This window comes from Staurois parvus, unplaced genomic scaffold (genome assembly GCF_062004578.1).
Source record: "Staurois parvus isolate SC_StPar_1 unplaced genomic scaffold, SC_StPar_1.0 ptg000102l, whole genome shotgun sequence".
In the NCBI taxonomy this organism is placed as follows: Eukaryota; Metazoa; Chordata; class Amphibia; order Anura; family Ranidae; genus Staurois; species Staurois parvus.
In genome coordinates, this window is record NW_028317898.1 from 497,658 (window position 1) to 521,660 (window position 24,003).

General features: G+C 44.4%; 1 non-coding gene and 1 pseudogene across 1 annotated transcript; one reads left to right on the forward strand and one right to left on the reverse strand.

The window, feature by feature from the left end:
- Positions 1-897: 897 nt before the first annotated feature.
- LOC149467720 (small nucleolar RNA SNORD82) lies at positions 898-963 on the forward strand. Its single transcript, XR_016311865.1, has one exon. It is a non-coding gene; the product is annotated as a small nucleolar RNA SNORD82 (small nucleolar RNA).
- A 22,528-nt stretch (positions 964-23,491) lies between these two features.
- On the reverse strand, positions 23,492-23,607 carry LOC149467721 (U2 spliceosomal RNA; annotated as a pseudogene).
- Between the last annotated feature and the right edge of the window lie 396 nt (positions 23,608-24,003).

Consider the following 24,003-nt stretch of genomic DNA (forward strand, 5'->3'; position numbering starts at 1 on the left):
CCCTTCCAGGATCTGTGAGGGTCACATCATGGAGAGCCCGTCCATCTCATTCCCTTTATTCCTAGACGTGTCTGCTGTGATGTATGTGTGGATGTATTATTATTAATAATGTATACCTCCTACACCGAATACCGTACTCATACATTACACACAACCGCTCAGCCCCCATCCCCGGATCACACACCGACATACCCACAATCCTCTGCAACATTTATGCAAATGAGAGGGGCGGGGACTTTGCCACCTACCACTCAGAAAACGGGGGCGTGGCATCAGAGCATGGGGGCGGGGCGACAAAGCTTTGGGGCGGCATCTCTATGTCCTCCCATTGAACTTTTTAGAGGGGGTGGCTTTCACCTCCATAAATGTGGGGGCGTGGTACCTCTCTAAATGAGAGTGGGGAAAAGACCGAAACTCCGCCTGGGGGGAGGAGTATGGTGTAGAACTCTTCGAGGGGGCAGAGAAGAGGCGGGATCAGAATCCTCATCTGCCGTGATGGAAGGGGCGGGTCTCCACCTAGGGGGAGGAGAACAGGAGGCAAATCATAGAGAAAGAGGCGGCGCTCTGTGGGTTGAGGACACCTGAAGTGACAGGCTGCCCTCTTTTCTACTTCCTGGTCACCTCTGTTTCCATGGCAACGCCCTGTGATTACAGGGAAAGGAGACATGGATATAGTGGATGGCTCCTCCCACTCTTACAATACTAGATATCTAATAGAGAGATGGTGTCACTGAAATTTGCTTTGGTGTGTTAATGGAATTCTATTCTTTACATGAATCTGAAGAAGAGAAAAAACCTGTTGCCAAGAAAGCTCCTGCCAAAATGCCTCAAGGGAAGAAAGCTGTAAAGGAGGAGTCTGAAGAGGAGGGTAAGCTGCCTGCTGTCTTATGAATTGTTGGCACAAATGATGAACAATTTTGGGACTTAATACTGATCTTTGATGACTGATGTTTGCTGATGTGCCATAAATGTGATAACTTTGTTTTTAACATGCAATGGAGATCTCTTTTTACTGGAACTTTTATTTTTTTTTTACTTGTGTAATGAAAGAAAACCTTTTGTCAGATTTTTTTTTTTTTTTTTTTGCCGTCTGTGTCCCCGTTGTAAAGATTCAACATTTTGTTGCCACCAAAACATGAATGCAGGAGACCTTTTTCTAATGGGGGCACGTTTTCCTATGACAACTGTCTGAGAGGATATCCTTCACATTGGAAAGATATCTCCTCTTCATGTTGAGGCAACATTGAAGGAAGTGAAGGGAATTCTCTGACACAGATGGTCAATAAATGGAACCCTCTCCTCTTCTATCCAACATATTTAAAAAGGGAAAAAAGCCTTTTTGCTCTACTTAACTGCATTGCCATATTTAACCACTTCAAGTCTGGACACTTTTACCCCCTTCCTGGTCCAGGCCAATCTTCAGCTTTCAGTGCTATCACACTTTGAATGACAATTGCGCGGTCATGCAACACTGTACCCATATGAAATTTTTAGCCTTTTTTTAGACAGATAAAGCTTTATTTTGGTGGTATTTATTCACCACCGGGATTTTTATTTTTTTTGCTATGTAAATGAAAGTCCAAAAATTTTGAAAAAAAGTGTTTTTCTTATAAAATTTTGCAAATATATATTTCATCATAAATCTTGGCCAAAATGTATTCCGTTATCTTTCTAGTAAAAAAAAAAATCCCAAATTAGTTTATAACCAAAATTATAATTTTTAAACATTTTTTTTAACTATTTTATTTTTTTATATTTGTTTTTTTACATACTGTCACTCTAGGAGTGGAGTGTCACCATGGTGACACTACTTTTTTTTTTTTTTTTATACTTTACCAGGAAATTGAGCATTTGTTTTCATTAGTTTTTTGCTGAAAAATATTAAAAAAAAAAAAAAGTTCATACATTAAAATTTTTTTTTTACCTTCTTAAAATATTTTCAGGGTTTCATGTGCATTTTTATGTACAAATGTGCACAAAATTTAAAAAAATTGGCTCTGGAAGTGATGTGTTTAGGAAACGTTACTCGGGGCGCTGGATGTATGCTGGACTCTTGGTTTTCTGGCACCTATAGACCTTTGTCGTGTACTATGCATATCCAGATGCAGAGATTAACGAAAATGTCAGGAAATCCATATTGGCTGTGTGCATTCCAGTTGAGAAAATCTGAGAATTCTCACCTAGCAATATAACGGCCCTTCTGGGGTACAAGTGTCAAGAAAATTTCAATTGAGTTTTCTCTTGTCAGTAGTATTAGGTCTGCAAGTGTCAATTTCCTTTAGATTTTCCAAAACATATGCGGTCAAACCTAAACTTTCAGTTTGTATGCAGTCAGGAAGGCTCTTGCGTGTCTTAGTTGAAGGTAAATCTAAAGGAAATTGAATAGGAAAGTTGTGTAATGTATGGCCAGCTTTAGCGTCTGTTCTGCAGTTGCCATGGTGCTGCGCGTGTGATTGGTTAGAACACCAACCATTAAATGGCTTGACAGTTTAGTTGAAAGATGCAGGTAACTGTGACAGTTGTTCTCATGGGATGCTCTGAATGTCATTTATGTGAAACTGTTAAATCGGTGTGTGTATATCTCTGCTTTAAGTTGTGTTCGTATAGTAGCATAATAGCGTTCCCTTGGGTCTCTGGGACAGATAATGAAGCTGAAATTCCTGCTTTACATGCTAATTCTATTCAATGTTGGCCATCATTTCAAAGTTCATGCCATATTTGCTAATGTGTATTTGGTATTTCTGGTTATAATATTTTTTTCTTTTTTTTACTCCTTTTGTTAGATTTGTCAGTATTTGTTGCTAATCTGAATTCTGCAAAAGATTATGATGAACTTAAAAATGCTCTGAGGGAGTTTTTTTTGTAAGAAGAACTTGCCAGTGCAGGATGTTCAGATTGGAGCCTCCAAGTAAGTATTTATTAAGATAACGTGCTGAATAGGCGCCCTGTGCTGCAGCTCCTTCACTTGCTCTGCAACTGCATGCTTCTGCTGGGTCTACGGCTAGGTTCACACCTATGCAGTTGGCGTTTCTGCAGTGCTTTTTGCGGTGTGTTTTTGTACATACGGTTTTTTTCTAGTTGCTAGGAAGATTAAACCAAAAAAATGCATTAAAAAAAATGCACTACATGCTTTTCCGCATTGTCTCCATTGAAGACTATAGAACCGAAAACTCAACTTTGTGTTAAAAAAAAATGTCCCTGACCCTTTCCAAAAATATATATACCTGTGCTTAAATCCCAATAGCTTGTACATGCATTTATCCATCAGGTGCTACAAGGGATGTAACCACATATTAATATTAATTACACACCTTTAGCACCTGATGGATAAATGCATGTACTAGCTATTGGGATTTCAGCACAGGTAGATCTTGTTTGTTGTATTGTGGGTCAGTAGCCATACCTGAACCTTGTAGCTCTTCCCATTGTGTTTTTTCCCCTATGCTAGCATTGTGTCCACAGTAACATTTGCGTAGGCAGAGCAGAGTAGGACTGGCCATAGAGGGATTACTTTGACACAGTTGGCCAGCTTAAGCATGTATTGCAATGTGTGAACTAAATATCCCTATTTATTGCATAGTCTGCTGGAAAGGGTATATACCAGTGTGCAGAGGGTCCTCAGAATTTCTAGTGTTAATATGTGGTTACACCCCTTTAGCACCTGATAGATAAATGCATGCACTAGCGGTTGGGATTTGAGCACAGGGATCTCTTGTTTGTTTGTTGTGCTGCAGCTCCTTCACTTTTCCATCTCTACTGCAGGAGGTTTGGCTATGTGGAGTTTGCTACTGTGGAGGAAGTGGAAAAAGCCCTGAAATTAAATGGAAAGAAGGTTCTTTGTTTTGCGATGAAAGTAGAGAAGGCCAACACTCCTGCAGAGAAAACAAAAAATGCAGAGAACATAAGATAGGATCTGTTTGTCCTCCCATACAGTACTTTTGTTTTTAAATTGATCCGTTGGCTAGTTTTTACATTTTCATAATATGATTATATATTAAATGTACACATCTAGCCTAATAGCAAGAATAGGTCCTGTGTATCTTTTGCATTCTAATTGACTTTAAGGCATGGATTGTGAAACTCTCTGTAAATTAAAGTCAATTACTGCTCACTCTTTGTTCCCTTTATAGTGATGCTGTTATTGGGGGGACCAAAAAGATGTTGGCAGTCTGGTTGTTATGCTGACACACTGTTTTTAATACTTAATCACCAGTTTCAATAAAGTGAGCAGATAAGGAAGGTTGGGGTTCAGTCAAGCCTATATTTGCATCCTTGTTTCAACAATAGCTTCAGTTTCCTCATAGGTAAAGTTTGCAGTACTAGAGGAAGACAATAGTAGCTTCGTCGTGGTGCATGTTCCAGAGTCGTAGAAATGTAGGCCTGATGTGTTCAGTTAGCCCTTCACAAAAGGTTTGTTCTGTGAGTTTAAATAAACGTTGCATTTCAGTAGTTTTCTAGAGCTATACCTGCATTATAGTCTGCAGTGAAAATCGTTGAATTTTCAAAGTGGGGCTGGTCTAAACTGAATCTAGCAGAACTCCAAGGTGGTGGTCCTGGAGCTGCTTATTTTTCCAGATGGGTTATCTGAACAATATTTTAATGAAAATATTTTTAATACTTAAATGAAATGTGTGTAACTTCATAAGACTCGCTTCTACTCTTAGAGAGAGATGCACGAACTCTGTTTGTTAAGAACATCCCCTATAGCTCAACTTCAGAGGAATTGCAAGAGATTTTTGAAAATGCCAAAGACATCCGTCTTCCAACTACAAAAGATGGTGCTAGTAAAGGGTAAGTAGATCCATGCTGTCTTTGACTGCCTGCAAAAGAATTTGCACATTTTAAAGTGTTAGTAAACCGCAGGAGAAAAGTGATCCCTGCAAGTTAATGTCATAATATGCACTGCATACTAGCACATTATGTAAAGCTTATCTTAAAACTAAGCCCTCCGGTGGGGCACTGTCACTGCTGCAGAGGCTTCTGTCTTCACCTGGTCTTCCTTTTCAGGTTCCGTCTGATAGGCCGGGCCATGATGGTGTCACTCATGCGTGTGGGAGTCCCGGGCTACGGCACAGTACTCCGAAGGATTGGCATGGGTATGCCGTTCAGAGCGCATGCGTCGGCTTTAAAAATGGATATCTTCTAAACAGTGCACGTTTAGGACATATCATTTTATCTACAGGGAAGGCTTATAAGCTTACCTGTAGGTAAAAGTTAAAAAAAAAAAACAAGTTCACTACCACTTTAATGAGATTAAATGGATTTACTCGTGCTTTATTGCATTGAGTTGCCCATTTATTACTGCCAGTGTGTGGTAGCAGACTTTAGAATTGCACAAGAATTTAATACAGTGCACTACAAAATACATACAGTTGTGTTCAAAATAATAGCAGTCAGACATTGCTAACCTGATCAATCACTGTTTTTGGTTCAAAATCATAGCAGTGTGGAGTTCTATTAGTGAGGTCATTCATTCTTTGAAAAACAGGTGGCAATTATTGCCCTTATTTAAGGAAGGAAGGCAGCAAATGTTGTACATGCTGTTTACAGTGCATTTCTCTCTGAAATTCTGAGGAAAATGGGTCGTTCCAGACATTGTTCAGAAGAACAGCGTACCTTGATTAAAAAGTTGATTGGAGAGGGGAAAACATATAAAGAAGTGCAGAAAATGATAGGCTGCTCAGCTAAAATGATCGCAAATGCTTTAAAATGGCAACCAAAACCTGAAAGACGTGGAAGAAAGCGAAAAACTACCATTCGAATGGATAGAAGAATAGCCAAAATGGCAAGGACTCCGCCAACAATCAGCTCCAGGAAGATCAAAGAAGGTGTAAAGTTACCTGTGAGTACTGTTACAATTAGAAGACGCCATGTGAAGCCAAGCTATCTGCAAGAAGCCCCCGCAAAGTCCCACTGTTGAAAAAAAGACATGTGCTGAAGGGGTTACAATTTCCCAAAGAGCACATTGACTGGCCTAAAGAGAAATGGCGCAACATTTTGTGGACTGATGAAAGTAAGATTGTTCTTTTTGGGTCTAGTGGCCGGAGACAGTTTGTCAGACACCCCCAAACACTGAATTCAAGCCACAGTACACTGTGAAGACAGTGAAGCATGGTTGTGCAAGCATCATGATATGGGGTTGTTTCTCGTACTACGGTGTTGGACCTATTTATCGCATACCAGGGATCATGGGTTAGTGTGAATACATCAGAATACTTGAAGAGGTCATGCTGCCTTATGCTGAAGAGGAAATGCCCTTGAAATGGGTGTTCCAACAAGACAACGACCCCAAACACACCAGTAAATGTGCAACATCTTGGTTCCAGACCAACAAGATTGATGTTATGGAGTGGCCAGCCCAATCCCCGGATCTTAATCCAATAGAAAACTTGTGGGGTGACGTCAAAAATGCAATTTCTGAGGCAAAACCAAGAAATAGAGAAGAACTGTGGAATGTAGTCCAATCATCCTGGGCTGGAATACCTGTTCACAGGTGCCAGAAGTTGGTTGACTCCATGCAACACAGATGTACAGCAGTTCTCAGAAACAGTGCTTATACAACTAAATATTAATTAAGGGATTCAAAGGAAATCAAAATCTTCAAACATTTTTCAGTTTATATAGTGAATGTTTGAGCTTGTAAAGAAGAATACAAACACTGCTATTTTTTTGAACCGTCTAATATTCACTTTTCTTCAATTTTTTTAAGCGGAACAACAAAAATTTGATATATTTTTCTTCATGTTTTGATTTTATTTTGAATGTGTTGTGTTCCCAATGCATTTGTGTGTATGGAAATAAAAGCTATTAGAAGGATGTTGAGCTTTATTCACTTTTTTCAACACACTGCTATTATTTTGAACACAACTGTATATGTGTAGTAAAATGATCTTTGAATTGTGTTTCTTGAATATATTCAGCTGTGGCATGGTTCTCTATACATGTATATCATGTTAATATGTGAGAATATCTTCATTCCTTTAGAGGCAGTCTCCAGGCTTTCTTTTGATTATACAGTTTAATGTTACTAGTGCTTATAAAGCGCTTACATTTTCTACTGACTGCAATATTCCATTATTTGGCCTGCTTGGACTACAGGCTAGCAAGGACTTTTTGGGACTGTTGGTAATGTTAATGCATCTAGAGACCTACGCCAGCTTTTTTTAAATATATTGGAGAACAATCGGGGTTCTGGTCATACCCTATCTGTCTTTCTGAAATTCTATTGTGTACAGTAAAGGTCATAGAAGATACTGGTCTCCTGTGCATAAGATGGATTTACAGTGGGGCAAAAAAGTATTTAGCCACCAAGTGTGCAAGTTCTCCCACTTAAAAAGATGAGAGAGGCCTGTAATTGGCATCATAGCTAGACCTCAACTATGAGAGACAAAATGAGAAAAAAAAATCCAGACAATCTCATTGGCTGATTTGGAAAGAATTTATTTGCAAATTATGGTGGAAAATAAGTATTTGGTCAATATCAAAAGTTCATCTCAATACTTTGTTATATATCCTTTGTTGGCAATGACAGAGGTCAAACGTTTCCTGTCAGTCTTCACAAGGTTGGCACACACTATTGCTGGTATGTTGGCCCATTCCTCCATGCAGATCTCCTCTAGAGCAGTGATGTTTTGGGGCTGTCGCTGGGCAACACGGACTTTCAACTCCCTCCAAAGGTTTTCTAGGGGGTTGAGATCTGCAGACTGGCTAGGCCACTCTAGGACCTTGAAATGTTTCTTACGAAGCCACTCCTTCGTTGCCCTGGCGGTATGTTTGGGATCATTGTCATGTTGGAAGACTCAGCCACGTGTCATTTTCAATGCCCTTGCTGATGGAAGGAGGTTTGCAGTCAAAATCTCACGATACATGGCCCCATTCATTTTGTCCTGTACATGGATCAGTCGTCCTGGTCCCTTTGTGGAGAAACCGCCCCAAAGCATGATGTTGCCACCCCCATGCTTCACAGTAGGTATGGTGTTCTTTGGATGCAACTCAGCATTCTCTCTCCTCCAAACATGACGAGTTGTGTTTCTACCAAACAGTTCTATTTTGGTTTCATCTGACCATATGACATTCTCCCAATCCTCTTCTAGATCATCCAAATGCTCTCTAGCAAACTTCAGACGGGCCCGGACATGTACTGGCTTAAGCAGGGGGACACGTCTGGCACTGCAGGATCTGAGTCCCTGACAACGTAGTGTGTTACTGATGGTAGCCTTTGTTACGTTGGTCCCAGCTCTCTGCAGGTCATTCACTAGGTCCCTCTGTGTGGTCCTGGGATTTTTGCTCACCGTTCTTGTGATCATTTTTACCCCACGGGGTGAGATCTAGCGTGGAGCCCCAGATCGAGGGAGATTATCAGTGGTCTTGTATGTCTTTCATTTTCTAATTATTGCTCCCACAGTTGATTTGTTCACACCAAGCTGCTTGGCTATTGCAGATTCAGTCTTCCCAGCCTGGTGCAGGTCTACAATTTTGTTTCTGGTGTCCTTCGACAGCTCTTTGGTCTTCACCATAGTGGAGTTTGGAGTGTGACTGTTTGAGGTTGTGGACAGGTGTCTTTTATACTGATAACAAGTTCAAACAGGTGCCAATGATACAGGTAATGAGTGCAGGACAGAGGAGCCTCTTAAAGAAGAAGGTACAGGTCTGTGTGAGCCAGAAATCTTGTTTGTAGGTGACCAAATACTTATTTTCCACCATAATTTGCAAATAATTTCTTTCCAAATCAGCCAATGTGATTGTATGGATTTTGTTTTACTCATTTTGTCTCTCATAGTTGAGGTCTACCTATGATGCCAATTACAGGCCTCTCTCATCTTTTTAAGTGGGAGAACTTGCTCAATTGGTGGCTGACTACTTTTTTGCCCCACTGCATATATAAGCAGGTGAGAATAATGTAGCTGTAATGAAGAGGCTGGTATCACAGGTCTGCCTAAATGGTTCAGTTTTACAATTTTAACCATGCCAAAGGGTATTTCATCGACCTTTCTTTGTAGACAACTTGTCTACAATCCTTCTTGGCCTCAGTTAACCACTTGGTGCCCACCCATAATGTACTGCAGACAGGCAGCCACTGTAGGCAAAGCAACATAACCGTACATCGCTGCCTACTTCTGAGTTTTGGGCATGTGCATGGCATCCCCTGGCCAGCACCCTCTGATTTTACACAGCGGGAGCCTGTGAGCAAATCCCAGCTGGGACCTGCTGATCACCAGTGTACAATCACAGCCCAGAACTGTGTTGACTATCAACAGAGGGATCTATCTGTTTCTCATCCAGGATGAGAAACTTGGAGATCTAGTAGTAAAAGAAGCACACGTTACACATAGTTGGGCACACCCCTTGATCGCCCTAGATGGTAACCCCTCCCCCTTCCATCCAGTGTCATTAGTACAGTGACAGTGTATAATATCACTGTATTAATGTCAGTGGCAGTTGGTCAGTTCCCCCCAGTGTCAGTGTCAAGATTGCCACACTATTGCAATCCCCAAGTTGCTGATCACTGCCATTGGTACAAAAATAAATAAAAATGTTAGTGTGTGTATGTAACCTAGGTTTAATTAAATGTTATAGCACCTACAATCTATCAATATACACTTTTCCATCAGACATGTAGCACAATACATTTTGGCCAAAAGTTATCTTTTTTTTTTTTTTTTTTTTTTACTATTTTCATTGGATATGCATATAATAGCAGAAAGGGAAAAAAATAAACTTTTGGTCTTTTGATTTATATTGCAAAAAAAAACCCAGTGGTGATTGAATGCCACTAAAAGATCTTTGTTTACAAAAAATTGTATATAAATTTCTCTTGGGCTCAGCGTTGTTGACCGTGCATTTACCAGTTACAGTAACGCCTCATTCAGTATAGCATCAAATGGCTTAGTCATGCAGGATGTAAAATCTTCCGGAGCTTAAGCTGTTAATGAGTCGAGTAGAGTGTAAGCTTGTTTTTTGTATTTGGCTGCAATGTGGTACACCACTATTCTCATGCATTAACCTGGGGATCAGCAACCCATAGATCGCGGCCAGGTGACTGGAAGATGGCAGTCTGGACTTGCTTACAGAGTGCAATGCAGAGGGGCTACTTGTGAAGTTGGAGCTGTAGTAGGGATCCAGAGCTGCATAAGCCAATGCCGCCTGTGTGCTGGCTTCTGTCCAATGTGAAGTGATACCAAATGCACTCCACCTCTTACCCTGGCCAGCTGTCTCCAGAGTGGTGTCAGCAGCAGGAAAGAGATCTTGAAGTCACTGTGAAGCAATATACTGGGCATAATAGTATAGGGTTGCTTCTGTACTGATGCACTGCGGTTTACCCACACTAGTGCAGTGTACCTGCTTATGATTGAGTGCAGCTTTGAATGAGTGCAAAGCAGTTAAACACAGCACTTTAATTATGCCTTCTCTACTTTCACAGGTAACTGCATCTATCTCCTACCTCCGCTCTTAACCAGAAAAACGCATTGACTCCTGTTAAATTCTGAACAAATGGTGTATTTATATTTGTGTATATGTTGACCAGTCCTCCCCTCCTAGGTGCACTCAGGTTTACGACTGTAGCCTGGTTCCTAAGAAACATCCCCCACTATTCATGTGAGCCTTATCAGCTTCTAATTAGGGCGGAGTTGAATGCTCATTTGAGCATCTCCCTATAAATTTAGATCAGCTCATGGGGGGAGATCACTGATGGGGGTGCTGCTTATGATTGAGTGCGGCTTAGAATGAGTGCGAAGCAGTTAAACACAGCAGTTGAACTAAAGAAGGAGAACTTAAGCAGCAGGAAGACACAACAACAGCAAGAAACTCTACTGCATGCTGGACAGACTGCAAGCAAACACCCTGGGAAACATCTCTTACATACCTGAGACCCACTCCGTGTACCTTTTATACAATACATCCCCTCTTCTCCTTTCCATATTACTATCCTCTGTTCCCAAATCTCATTTCTTTACCCCTCTGCTCCACCCCAAAACTTGTACATCTCCCCCTCATTGCTATCATCTCCCTACTATTGCTCTCATCACCTCCCCAAAATGCCTCTTCCACTCCTCCTTCTCATTTTCCTCTCCTCCATTCCCAAAATCCATTCACTATATCCCTCTGCCCCTCCCAAACAATTGTATATTGTGTCCTCACTGCTTCCTTCACCCCTCTATGGCACCCACCACCTCCTCCTATTACTCCACTCTGACACTGACCCGAACACCTCCACTAGTAGTTTCTCACGCTCCTGCACATCCCGCACCCATGCCACCTTTCTCACCCTTCTCCTCCTCATAACCGCGGGGGGACATCTCCCCGAATCCTGGCCCTCCACCACCTCCCTCACCCGCACAACACCCTCCCGCCGCAACCCCCGCAACTTAGTATCTGTCCCCCCGCTCTCTAAAATCTCCCCCCCCCGTTTTCATGTGCACTCCTGAACGCCCGATCGGTGTGCAACAAGCTTACCACCATCCACGACCTCTTTGCTTCCCGCTCTCTCATCCTCCTAGCGATTACGGAAACCTGGATCCAGCCCACTGACTCTACCTCCCCTGCTGCACTCTCCTACGGAGGTCTCACCTGGACCCACTCACCCAGGCCCAACGGTCGTAAAGGTGGTGGGGTTGGTCTGCTCCTGTCACTGCTGAGCACCTTCCGAGTCCTCCCAAACCCCCCTCCCTATCCTTCTCCTTCGAGGCCCACTGCGTCCGACTATTCTCCCCAACCGCCCTGAAGATTGCTGTGATATACCGGCCTCCTGGATCCATACCCCGCTTCCTGGATGACTTCTCCTCCTGGCTACCCTTCTTCCTCTCCTCTGAGCTACCCACCATCATCCTTGGGGATTTCAACATCCCTGTCAACCTCGACAACCCGGACACAGCCCGTCTCCTCCACTTAACCTCCTCCTTTGCACTTGCACAGTGCATACAATCCGCCACCCACTCTGACGGTAATATCCTTGATCTTGTCTTCTCCAACCGCTGCGCTCCCCACAACCTCACTAACACCCCTTCCCTCTCTCTGACCACAACCTGATTACCTTCTCTATCTCCTCGTCCTCCAACGCCTACCCCTCCAAATGTCACACTACTACCAGCCGTAACCTCCGCAACCTTAACCCTGCCTCCCTCCACTCTGCAGCTGATCAACTCCACGACCGCATCCTCCCCCTGTCCTGCCCCGACTTGGCTATGACCGCCTACAATAACGCGCTCTCAACAGCCCTTGACTCACTAGCGCCTTTAACCACACGCAACATCAGACCCCGACCGCTCCAGCCCTGGCAGACTGATCACACCAAAACCCTCAAACGACAGTCGTGCCCTGGAGCGACTATGGCGCAAAACCAAATCTCAACAAGCCTTCACCCGCTACAAATCTGCCTTCCACACCTACACCTCCTCCCTCCATGCTGCCAAACAAGCCTACTTCCTGACCCTCATCAAGGCCCTCTCCTCCAATCCTCGCCGACTCTTCTCCACCTTCAACTCTCTACTCTCTCCATCCCCACCTCCACCCAGCACCTCACTCACCGCCCTTGAGATTGCCAATCACTTCAAAAACAAGATTGACACAATTCGCAAGGACATTGCCACAACTCACACGCCCTCTCAACCCGTCCCCTCTCACACAGCTACCCCCTCATCCCCCCTCCCCCTCGACATTACCCGCAGGGACTTCGTCACTGCTCAAACTCCCTCCGACCCCGTTCCCCCTCACTCAGCTACCCCCTCATCACCCCTCTCCCACGGCCCCACCACTGCTCTGACCTCCACTTCCACCCCACCCTACATTCCTCATACTGAAGCTCCCCCAACAATCCACACCTTTGACCTTACTACCATCGAGGAAGTCTCCAAGATCCTCTCTGATGCCCGCCTCACCACCTGCCCCCTCGACCCTATCCCCTCACAATTCCTACGACCTCCCTCCCCCTCCATCCTACGCTCCCTCACCCACATCTTTAATCTCTCCCTCTCCTCCGGCACTTTCCCCTCCCCACTGAAGCATTCACACATCACCCCCATACTTAAAAAGCCCTCCCTGGACCCCAATGACCCGAACAACCTCAGACCCATCTCCCTGCTCCCACTTACATCTAAACTCCTCGAGCGCCTCGTCTACACCCGCCTATGCTCTCACCTCAACGACAACAACCTCCTCGATCCCCTACAGTCTGGCTTCCGTCCCCTACACTCCACCGAAACCGCCTTACTCAAACTCTCCAACAACCTTCTAACCGCCAAAGCTAATGGCCACTATTCAGTGCTCCTACTCCTTGACCTCTCTGCGGCCTTCGACACAGTTGACCACCCCCTCCTCCTCAAAATACTACACTCCCTCGGCCTCAGAGATTCTGCTCTCTCCTGGCTCTCATCCTACCTGTCACAACGCTCTTTCAGTGTTACCTATAATGCTACCACCTCCCCCTCACTCCCCCTCTCTGTTGGGGTCCCTCAAGGCTCTGTCCTTGGGCCCCTTCTCTTCTCCATCTATATCTCCTCCCTTGGCCAACTCATACACTCTCACGGCTTCAACTCTCACCTCTATGCTGACGACACACAGATCTATCTCTCAACCCCCCACCTCACCCCCTCGGTCTCTGCCCGAATCACACACCTACTGAGCGACATATCAGATTGGATGTCACTCCACTTCCTTAAACTGAATCTCTCCAAAACCGAGTTTCTTGTCTTCCCCCCAGCCCGAACCCCACCCCCCATTGACTTCTCCATCACATCCAACAACGCCAATATCAAACCCGCCCTGCAGGCCACAGTACTTGGTGTCATTCTGGACTCCAACCTATCCTTCCAGCCCCAAGTCCAATCTTTAACAAACTCGTGCAGACTCCACCTCCGCAACATCGCCAAAATACGCACGTTCCTAACCCCAGAAACCACTAAACAGCTCATCCACTCCCTCATCATATCACGACTCGACTACTGTAACTCCCTCCTCACTGGCCTGCCTTGCCGCTGGCTATCCCCGCTTCAGTCGATCCTGAATACGGCTGCCAGCCTCATTCACCTTTCCAACCGCTCCGTTTCCGCCACCCCCCTCTGCCAATCCCTCCACTGGCTTCCGATTGCGCAACGGATCAAATTTAAAATCCTAACACTGACGTACAAAGCTGTCCACCATACTGCCCCGAACTACATCACCGACCTAATATCCAAGTACCGCCCAGCACGCACACTCCGCTCCTCACAAGACCTCCTTCTCTCTAGTTCCCTGGTCTCCTCCTCCCATGCCCGCCTCCAGGACCTCTCCAGGGTGTCACCCATCCTCTGGAACTCCCTTCCCCAACCCATCAGATTATCACCTCCTCTCCTTTAGGCGCACCCTGAAAACCCATCTCTTCAGGGAAGCCTACCCCCTGCTAACTTGACCGTCCTCCTCCACTCTTCCTACCACTCCATCCCCCACAGCTATCTCCTCCTGTACCACTATCCCGTCCCTTCTAGATTGTAAGCTCGAAAGAGCAGGGCCCTCGATCCCCTCATGTTTTGCATCGTATTGGTATTGTTCTGTCACAGGTTCTGTCCCCCTTTGTAATGTACAGCGCTGAGTGAACTATCGGCGCTTTATAAATACTGTATAATAATAATAATAATAAAATAATAATCTGTTCACTGTAATCACTGTCTTGCTGGAAACAAATAGATAGACTTTTAGTTCCCACTTCTGTGTCTTCCTATTATAACAGGAAGTAGTTCTGCCCTCTTGTGATGATACAATAAAAATTCAATCACGAATATCTTCTATTGACAAAGATAGATTACTGTTATATTAGGTATTAGGCTTTGGATTTTAATTTTATGGGGCTGCCTATTTTCTACAACTCTTACAATGACAGGTTTACACCATGCCCAGAGCTGAATTGCACAAGAAAGCGCTCTGCATTCCTGTGCGGTGTGAATTCAAGGCCATGAATTGTGAATGGGCTAAAGTCGCACTGCACTGTGCCACACTGGGGTATATTTACTAAAGCTTGGGAGTGCAAAATCAGGCTCACTTCTGCATAGAAACCAATCAGCTTCTAACCTCAGATTGTTCAATTAAGGTTTGGCAATAAAACCTGGAAGCAGACTGGTTTTTATGCAGAAGTGAGCCTGATTTTGCACTCCCCAGCTTTAATAAATAAGCCCCACTGTAACCAGATCACATGGTACAAAAGTACCATGCAATTTGGTGCGCGCAAACGCACTTCATTTGCGACTAGCACTTGGGGTGTCATTAAATTTCTATTGACACCCGCTGCAGATTGCAAAAGATGTATGTTTTGCATCTAGGTTTAATTGCAAAGGAAAGCACAGCATGTTCCTGCGTGATTCAGATGTGGGCATGTGAGAATCGGCCTTAATAGCCTGTTTTTGGTGTATAATATGTATAAATTCTAGGTCAGCCGGACAGTAATGGTTATTACCTGTACAGAAAGGTCAGTGCGGTAACGCACGTTTGATGTTACAGTTAGAGATGAGGGCTTCTCAAAAAAGGCAAAAGCAAAATTCACAAATATGGTGACATACGGGATCCTTAAAAAGTAAGTAATAATAGATAATAAAATAAAGAAATACAACTTTACAGCAGAGATGTGTTATTCATTGGAGGGATTAGATAAAAGTCAAATGTCCCCAGACATCCCAGGATGTAGAAAACACCTCCAGAGGCTTTGCTTCTGGTATTTCAAATAAAATCCAAGGACAGGCAGAAGAGGCAGTTCTACCTTCAACCATGGACTGCACTACAGGGTTTTCAACTCCAGTTACTGGAAATATCCCACTTTTTATCAAATAAAATAAGAGTTAAAAGGCAAACGTTACCTGTGTCTTTTGACAGATATACCCAGTAAATATTTTACCATTGCAGTACCTCTAGCATCTCCCCTGCAACCTTCATACAGTCTATAGCCCCTTTAGAGTCTCCCTGCCTGCCACCCACAGATTATAGCCCCTCTAGTATCTCCCTCCGTGCCACCTACACCCCTATATACTCTCTAGCATCTCCCTCCATGCCCCATACACCCTCTATATTCTCTCTAGTATCTCCCTGCCAACCCACCACCTTCAGGGAAGTTTGCCTGTCATTCTAAAGCCAGGCCACTCTGCACCTCCTTCCCACCACCACCTACAGGAGGTCACACAGAGGATGGCTTTCTGATCCAGTTTGCCGTTGTGTTTTGCACTGCAGACCCTATGCAAATCCAGGTCTGCCATGATTGCCTCCATGTAACAGGATTTGAGAATGGTGACTCGCTCATGATAGCAAATAATGCATTGTGGGAAGGCAGGGGGTATAGCCATGTGTTTTTATACCTGGAAGTACTGGGATTTTCACTGGTGTGGATATGGGAGGTGGACAGGAACAAGGAAGGTAATTAACCACTTCCTGTACCGGCCCATGTATATAAATGGCCAGACGGGAGCAGTGCAGGGGTGGGTGGCCGATTATAAACGTCCTCCCCGCTCCCTGCTTGTGTGCACGCAGCAGCACGATCTTTGTACGGGACATCTGTGTGAGATCCCGATCATGTGATCACTGATTGGCCACTTCTGACATAATTGCTTACTTTGACATCATTGCTTACTAAAATCTGTGAATGATCACAGAGGTCACATGGCACAAAGCTATTCACAACAGCCTTGTACCATGTGACAAGCTGTGACCAATCACAGCTCACACAGTATTTCTCAATGGCTGCAAGAATGCAGCCAGAGAAGAGTAGAAATGATTGCTTTTACAGCCTTTATGGGTGTAAAAGCAATCAGTGTAAAAAAAAAAAAAATTCAGTTTTTCACCCCCCCCCCCCCACAAGTAGTACAGTGTCACCATAGTGACACTGTACTATTTGTACTATTTGTGGAGGGTGATGAAGTTTTTTTTTTTTTACTGCTTGGGTGACAGTATGTTGAAAAAAAACAAAAAAAACATACATAATAAATATAAAAAAAACATAAAAATGTAAAAAATGTTTTTTAAAAAGTTATAATAATTTTTATTTTTTTTTTACTAAAAAGAAAACTGAATACATTTTGGCCAAGATTAATGAAGAAAGATTATTTATTTTTTCAAAATTTTTGGACTTTTTCAATCACTTCAAAAACAAGATTGACACAATTCGCAAGGACATTGCTGCAACTCACACGCCCTCTCAACCCGTCCCCTCTCACACAGCTACCCCCTCATCCCCCCTCCCCCTCGACATTACCCGCAGGGACTTCGTCACTGCTCAAACTCCCTCCGACCCCGTTCCCCCTCACTCAGCTACCCCCTCATCACCCCTCTCCCACGGCCCCACCACTGCTCTGACCTCCACTCCCACCCCACCCTACATTCCTCATACTGAAGCTCCCCCAACACTCCACACCTTTGACCTTACTACCATTGAGGAAGTCTCCAAGATCCTCTCTGATGCCCGCCTCACCACCTGCCCCCTCGACCCTATCCCCTCACAATTCCTACGACCTCCCTCCCCCTCCATCCTACGCTCCCTCACCCACATCTTTAATCTCTCCCTCTCCTCCGGCACTTTCCCCTCCCCACTGAAGCATGCACACATCACCCCCATACTTAAAAAGCCCTCCCTGGACCCCAATGACCCGAACAACCTCAGACCCATCTCCCTGCTCCCACTTACATCTAAACTCCTCGAGCGTCTCGTCTACACCCGCCTATGCTCTCACCTCAATGACAACAACCTCCTCGATCCCCTACAGTCTGGCTTCCGCCCCCTACACTCCACCGAAACCGCCTTACTCAAACTCTCCAACGACCTTCTAACCGCCAAAGCTAATGGCCACTATTCAGTGCTCCTACTCCTTGACCTCTCTGCGGCCTTCGACACAGTTGACCACCCCCTCCTCCTCAAAATACTACACTCCCTCGGCCTCAGAGATTCTGCTCTCTCCTGGCTCTCATCCTACCTGTCACAACGCTCTTTCAGCGTTACCTATAATGCTACCACCTCCCCCTCACTCCCCCTCTCTGTTGGGGTCCCTCAAGGCTCTGTCCTTGGGCCCCTTCTCTTCTCCATCTACACCTCCTCCCTTGGCCAACTCATACACTCTCACGGCTTCAACTACCACCTCTATGCCGACGACACACAAATCTATCTCTCAACCCCCCACCTCACCCCTTCGGTCTCTGCCCAAATCACACACCTACTGAGCGACATATCAGATTGGATGTCGCTCCACTTCCTTAAACTGAATCTCTCCAAAACCGAGCTCCTTGTCTTCCCCCCAGCCCGAACCCCACTCCCCATTGACTTCTACATCACATCCAACAATGCCAATATCAAACCCGCTCTGCAGGCCAGAGTACTTGGTGTCATTCTGGACTCCAACCTATCCTTCCAGCCCCAAGTCCAATCTTTAACAAACTCGTGCAGACTCCACCTCCGCAACATCGCCAAAATCCGCACGTTCCTAACCCCAGAAACTACTAAACAGCTCATCCACTCCCTCATCATATCACGACTCGACTACTGCAACTCCCTCCTCACTGGCCTGCCTCGCCGCTGGCTATCCCCGCTTCAGTCGATCCTGAATACGGCTGCCAGACTCATTCACCTTTCCAACCGCTCCATTTCCGCCACCCCCCTCTGCCAATCCCTCCACTGGCTTCCGATTGCGCAACGGATCAAATTTAAAATCCTAACACTGACGTACAAAGCTGTCCACCATACTGCCCCGAACTACATCACTGACCTAATATCCAAGTACCACCCAGCACGCACACTCCGCTCCTCACAAGACCTCCTTCTCTCTAGTTCCCTGGTCTCCTCCTCCCATGCCCGCCTCCAGGACTTCTCCAGGGTGTCACCCATCCTCTGGAACTCCCTGCCCCAACCCATCAGATTATCACCTACTCTCCTCTCCTTTAGGCGCACCCTGAAAACCCATCTCTTCAGGGAAGCCTACCTCACCCCCTGCTAACTTGCTGACCTCCTCCACTCTTCCTACCACTCCATCCCCCACAGCTATCTCCTCCTGTACCACTATCCCATCCCTTCTAGATTGTAAGCTCGAAAGAGCAGGGCCCTCGATCCCCTCATGTTTTGCATTGTATTGGTATTGTTCTGTCACATGTTCTGTCCCCCTTTGTAATGTACAGCGCTGAGTGAACTATTGGCGCTTTATAAATACTGTATAATAATAATAATAATAATAATTTATATAGCAAAAAAAATAAAAATCCCAGTGGTGAAAAAACACCACTAAAATAAAGTTTTATTCGTCTCAAAAAAACCTAAAAAATTCATATGGGTACAGTGTTGCATGACCGCGCAATTGTCATTCAAAGTGTGATAGCACTGAAAGCTGAAAATTGGCCTGGACAGGAAGGGGGTAAAAGTGTCCAGACTTGAAGTGGTTAAAAGGCATTTACCAGAATTTTTTTGTACTATTTAACTATTTTAAACTAGGAAAAAGTGTTATTCCTGCCAAAACCTTTTTTCCAAAGAAGGTGGGATGCAGTTAGGATCTCTGTCTGTGCCCACTGCAGGGGAGATTCCTCCACAATACATGTTCAAAGGAACAGGAAGTGAACAGAATCTCTCTAGGTTTGCATCAGCAAATAAAACAACTTTATTCATAGAAGGGGAAGTGTTAGAACCTCTGTGATTTTTTTTTCTCTTGCCCTTCATATAGTATAAACGTTAGCTGGGTAAACACATTTTTTTTTTAAGCAACCAGCTGGTTTAATGGGAAAAAACAAACAAACAAAAGGAAAACCAAAAGCCAAAAACCAACTTCCCAAATCCCAGCATGCACACAAGTGAGGGATACACACGTACTGAGATATGGGCAGTTCCTGCTGGACAGGAGGAATTTCAATACGCATACACCCTGCTTTACTCTCCTCATTTCCTATGTGGGTTAAGTGAAATTTCCTTGATAAATGTCAATAGAAACTCAACAGATGTCCTAACACTTCCACTTGCAAAAACAATAGAAAAAATGATTTTGTTGAAGATTCACCGAAAATCCGTCTCATTTTTTACTGTGCCGGAACCCACAGCCCACAGAGGATGCCAGTGACTAATGGAGATGTGGACATGGAAGGATTGTGTACCATGTATTGCCTATAGCCAACACACAAGTATTTATACAGCAATAAATGAAAAATAAAAGCTTACTTACTACTGGCACAGATCAGAATAATCCCAGCAATAGAGCTGCAGAGAATACAGATCAACACGATGGTCTATGGAGCGATTCTGCGAACAGAAAGAACACAGCCAGGTCATAAAATAAAGACTAACAAAGCATTCCCATTCCACCAATACAAAAGCAGTTACTCATACACATTCTTATAACCACTCAATGCCGTCATCTTTCTCATCATCTTAAAATATTTAGGGATGGTTACCTGCAAAAGACACTTGGCAATTAGACCCCTGATGTCTCCCCTGCCCTTCACTGAAGCCAATGAAGCGCAGATCACGCAGTGCGAGTCTGAGGTTCAAAGGTGGAAAATTGGAACCCGGGAAACATAGTGGGAGGTGGTAGGGGAATTGGATGGTGCATTAACGGGGGCCCATGAAAGTGATCCATCAGCTGTACATCCACCAGATCGCTTCCACCTGACAGCTGAAAATCGACCTGTTAAAGATACATGCTACAGCACCTGGGAAACTGTGTAAAACCCTCTGCTGCTGCAGACATATGCCATACATCAGTGGAAGCAATAGGATTCAATAAAGTCCTAAAAGGCTACGTTCACCTTTCTGACCAGATTTCATATTACAACTATATTTAACCACTTGTCCTCCTGAGGATTTACCCCCCTTCCTGACCAGGCCTCTTTTGCTACTCGGAGCTGCACTAATTCAACTCATAATTGCACGGTCATGCAATGCTGCACCCAAACAAAATTTACGTCCTTTTTTTCGCACAAATAGAGCTTTCTTTCGGTGGTATTTGATCACCTGTGCGCTTTTTATTTTCCACGCTATAAGACAAAAAAAGACCAAAAATTTTGAAGAAAAACAATATTTTTTACTTTCAGCTATAAAAAATATATAGTAAACTCAAAGTTAGTTATAAATTTAGGCCAAAATGTATTCTGCTACATGTTTTTGGTAAAAAAAATCCCAATAAGTGTATATTGATTGCTTTGTGTGAAGGTTATAGCGTCTACAAACTATGGTATAGATACTGCAATTTACGCCATTTTGTTGCTATACAGAGCTGTGCTAGTTTAGCGGACAATTGCGCGGTCATGCAATACGGTACATAAATGAAATTTACATCCTTTTTTTCCCACAAATTGAGCTTTCTTTCGGTGGTATTTGATTGCCTGTGCATTTTTTATTTTTTGCGCTATAAAAGAAAAAGGCTGACAATTTTGAGAAAAAAAACAATATTTTGGACTTTTTGCTATAAAACATGTTCAGTAAAAAAAATGTAAAATCAAATTTAGTCATAAATTTCTGCCAAAATGTCTTTGCTTAAAAAAAATCCCAATATGTGTAAATTAATTGGTTTATGTGAAAGTTATAGCATCTACAAATGGCAGGAAAGATACTGGGATTTTTTTTTTATTATACTAATAATGGCGGTAATCAGCGACTTATGGCGGTGATCAGCGATTTATGACAGTGATCAGCGACTTATGGCGGGACTGCTGCGGACATTTTGACACTGGGGGGAACTGACTTGGGGTCACTGACATCATCAGTGACACCAATACAGTGATCAGTGCAAAAAAAAAACACTGGGGAGGAAGGGGTTAACTTTTATTAGGTAAAGAAAGGGTTAACTGTGTGGGGGGGAGAGTTTTACTAGGGGGCGGGGGTGTGTACTTCACAGGAACATGCTGATCCCCAGAGATAAAGTCTTCTCTCAGGTTCAGTGTGCTCTGAACTGACAGATAGCAAGGCTGCATTGTTTACATTGCAGCTCTGCTATCTCTCAGTGATTACTTGTAATCCCCGGCACCCGCCGGGAGCCGGTGACGGACACCGGTAACGATCGGTAGGGCGGGCACGCGCCTCGCATGCGCCCCCTACCTGTTTTGCACAGCGACGTTAAAAGACGGTGCTGTGCGCACAGGTGCCGCCCTGCCGCAGTAAAAACACTGCGACGGGTCGGCAAGCGGTTAAGGTGTACCATAACACATGGTCACATTCTCCAGCCCCCCCATCCTGAAACTGCACCCCACGTCACTGGAACCACAGGGTGCTTCTACCTGCACAAATAAAAACAAAGATACAAATATCCAGTGATTGTGTTTCCAAACGCAATTAACACACAATACTACGCACCTTACATTTCGGGGGGAGGGGCTCTAAGTTATTAAGGCAAAACATTTTTTTTTATACATTTTGGATAGGGTAAGGGAGGGTTATAATCCCTTTCAGATTGTTTTGCCATCATTGTCCAATTGGGGAGATTTCCCTTCACTCCCTGTCCCATAGCCAAAACAGGAATGAAAAGAAATATCTCCAAAATTAAGGGATTCCCTGGTTGCCACTAGAACTGGCTTCCCCTTTAAAATATGCCCCTCTACTATGTTCTGGGGACAACTCTTTCCCTTTCAGTGATAACCATAAACATGAGGATAAATAGAAAGGGTAAACCCTCTTAATGTAGGCACAGATGTCAGTAAAAACCTGACAGGTGTTCTAATCCCTAACCACTTTTTTTTTTTTTTTTGTAAGGCCGCAAATGTGCAACTATAACGAAAAAAACCCGTAAGTGTTCACAAAAAAAGTGCAAGTGCAAAACACCACACGAAAAAGTGCACTTAGGGGTGTGCTTTTGTCCTACCCCTAAAGGGGCTTGACCGCTACCCTGATCCCCCGGGGCACGAAGCTCCTGACAGGGACAAGGTTCCCATTTGGTCCTCCTGGCCAAAAGGCCTGGTGGACCACCGTTCCTTGTGTCCAGCTGAAGCCAGACACCCAGTACTTGGTCAGGGGGCTCTCCCGAAGAGAAAACCACCTAGGGATCAGGGGAGGAAGGAACCAAAAGGCCACACATCCTCCCCCTAGACTTCAGGGCAGGCCCGAGGACCCACACCCTCCATCCTGTGGAAAACACACACAAAAGTAAGAAAAAGTGACAAAACGTGGGAGTGTAAATAAATTAAATAAATAAAGAAAAGAAAAAAGTGGCCATGCCAAATTGTGCACAGACCAGGCCCTGAGGCCTGTAGCAAAAATTGCCCTGGTCCTAGCCAAAAGGCCTGGTCCTAAGGGCGCTTGTGCAAAAAGAGTGAAAAACAGTGACCTTGTGCCATCTTCACACTGTGGGGTCCCACACCCAGGTGTTACTAGTGGCACCCCTGAGGGTGTCTACTCAGGGGGCACTGGTTTGCGGACTTTCTGCCTTCCCGACCCCTGGCCAGACAAGGTAGATCCGTCCAAATCAGGAGGTACTGGGTCCTTCCGGTCTTCTCGGGGGAATTACTCACGGGCCTCAGCTTCTACTCGTGGGCACCACGCTTTCTGTCCCCCCGGTACTAGCCTTCCAGACCCCCATCATACCAGTGAGGGTACTATAAAACAGCCATCCCCGCAAAAATAGAATGGCTGGGAGCACCCCCACTGGACACTGATAAGAACAGATACTACACTTGATCTTAGCCAAAAGGCCGAGAAGCGATCTAATCCCCAACCACTATAACGGGAAAAAAGGGGGTTTTAAATACTCTTCTAGTTATAATTTAAATAGCTTCTAAACAAATTGGGTTTTTTTCAGTTTTCCTGAAACCCCATGGAGAGTCCTCTGGGTGATTAAAAGAAATAGACCAAGACTGCATGAGTGATGGTCAGTTTTACAGTCATTCATTTTACGGTATTTTAAAAAGTATCATTTTAGTTCATCATTAAAGTCCATTTTAGTGTAAAGTGATGGTAGGTAATGCAAACACTTAAGCTTACCGTATTTTCCGGCGTATAAGACGACCCCCTACTTTTCCTGTTAAAATATAGGGTTTGAGCTATACTCGCCGTATAAGACTACCCCTCTTCCAACACACACCAAATAAAAATGAAAAAAC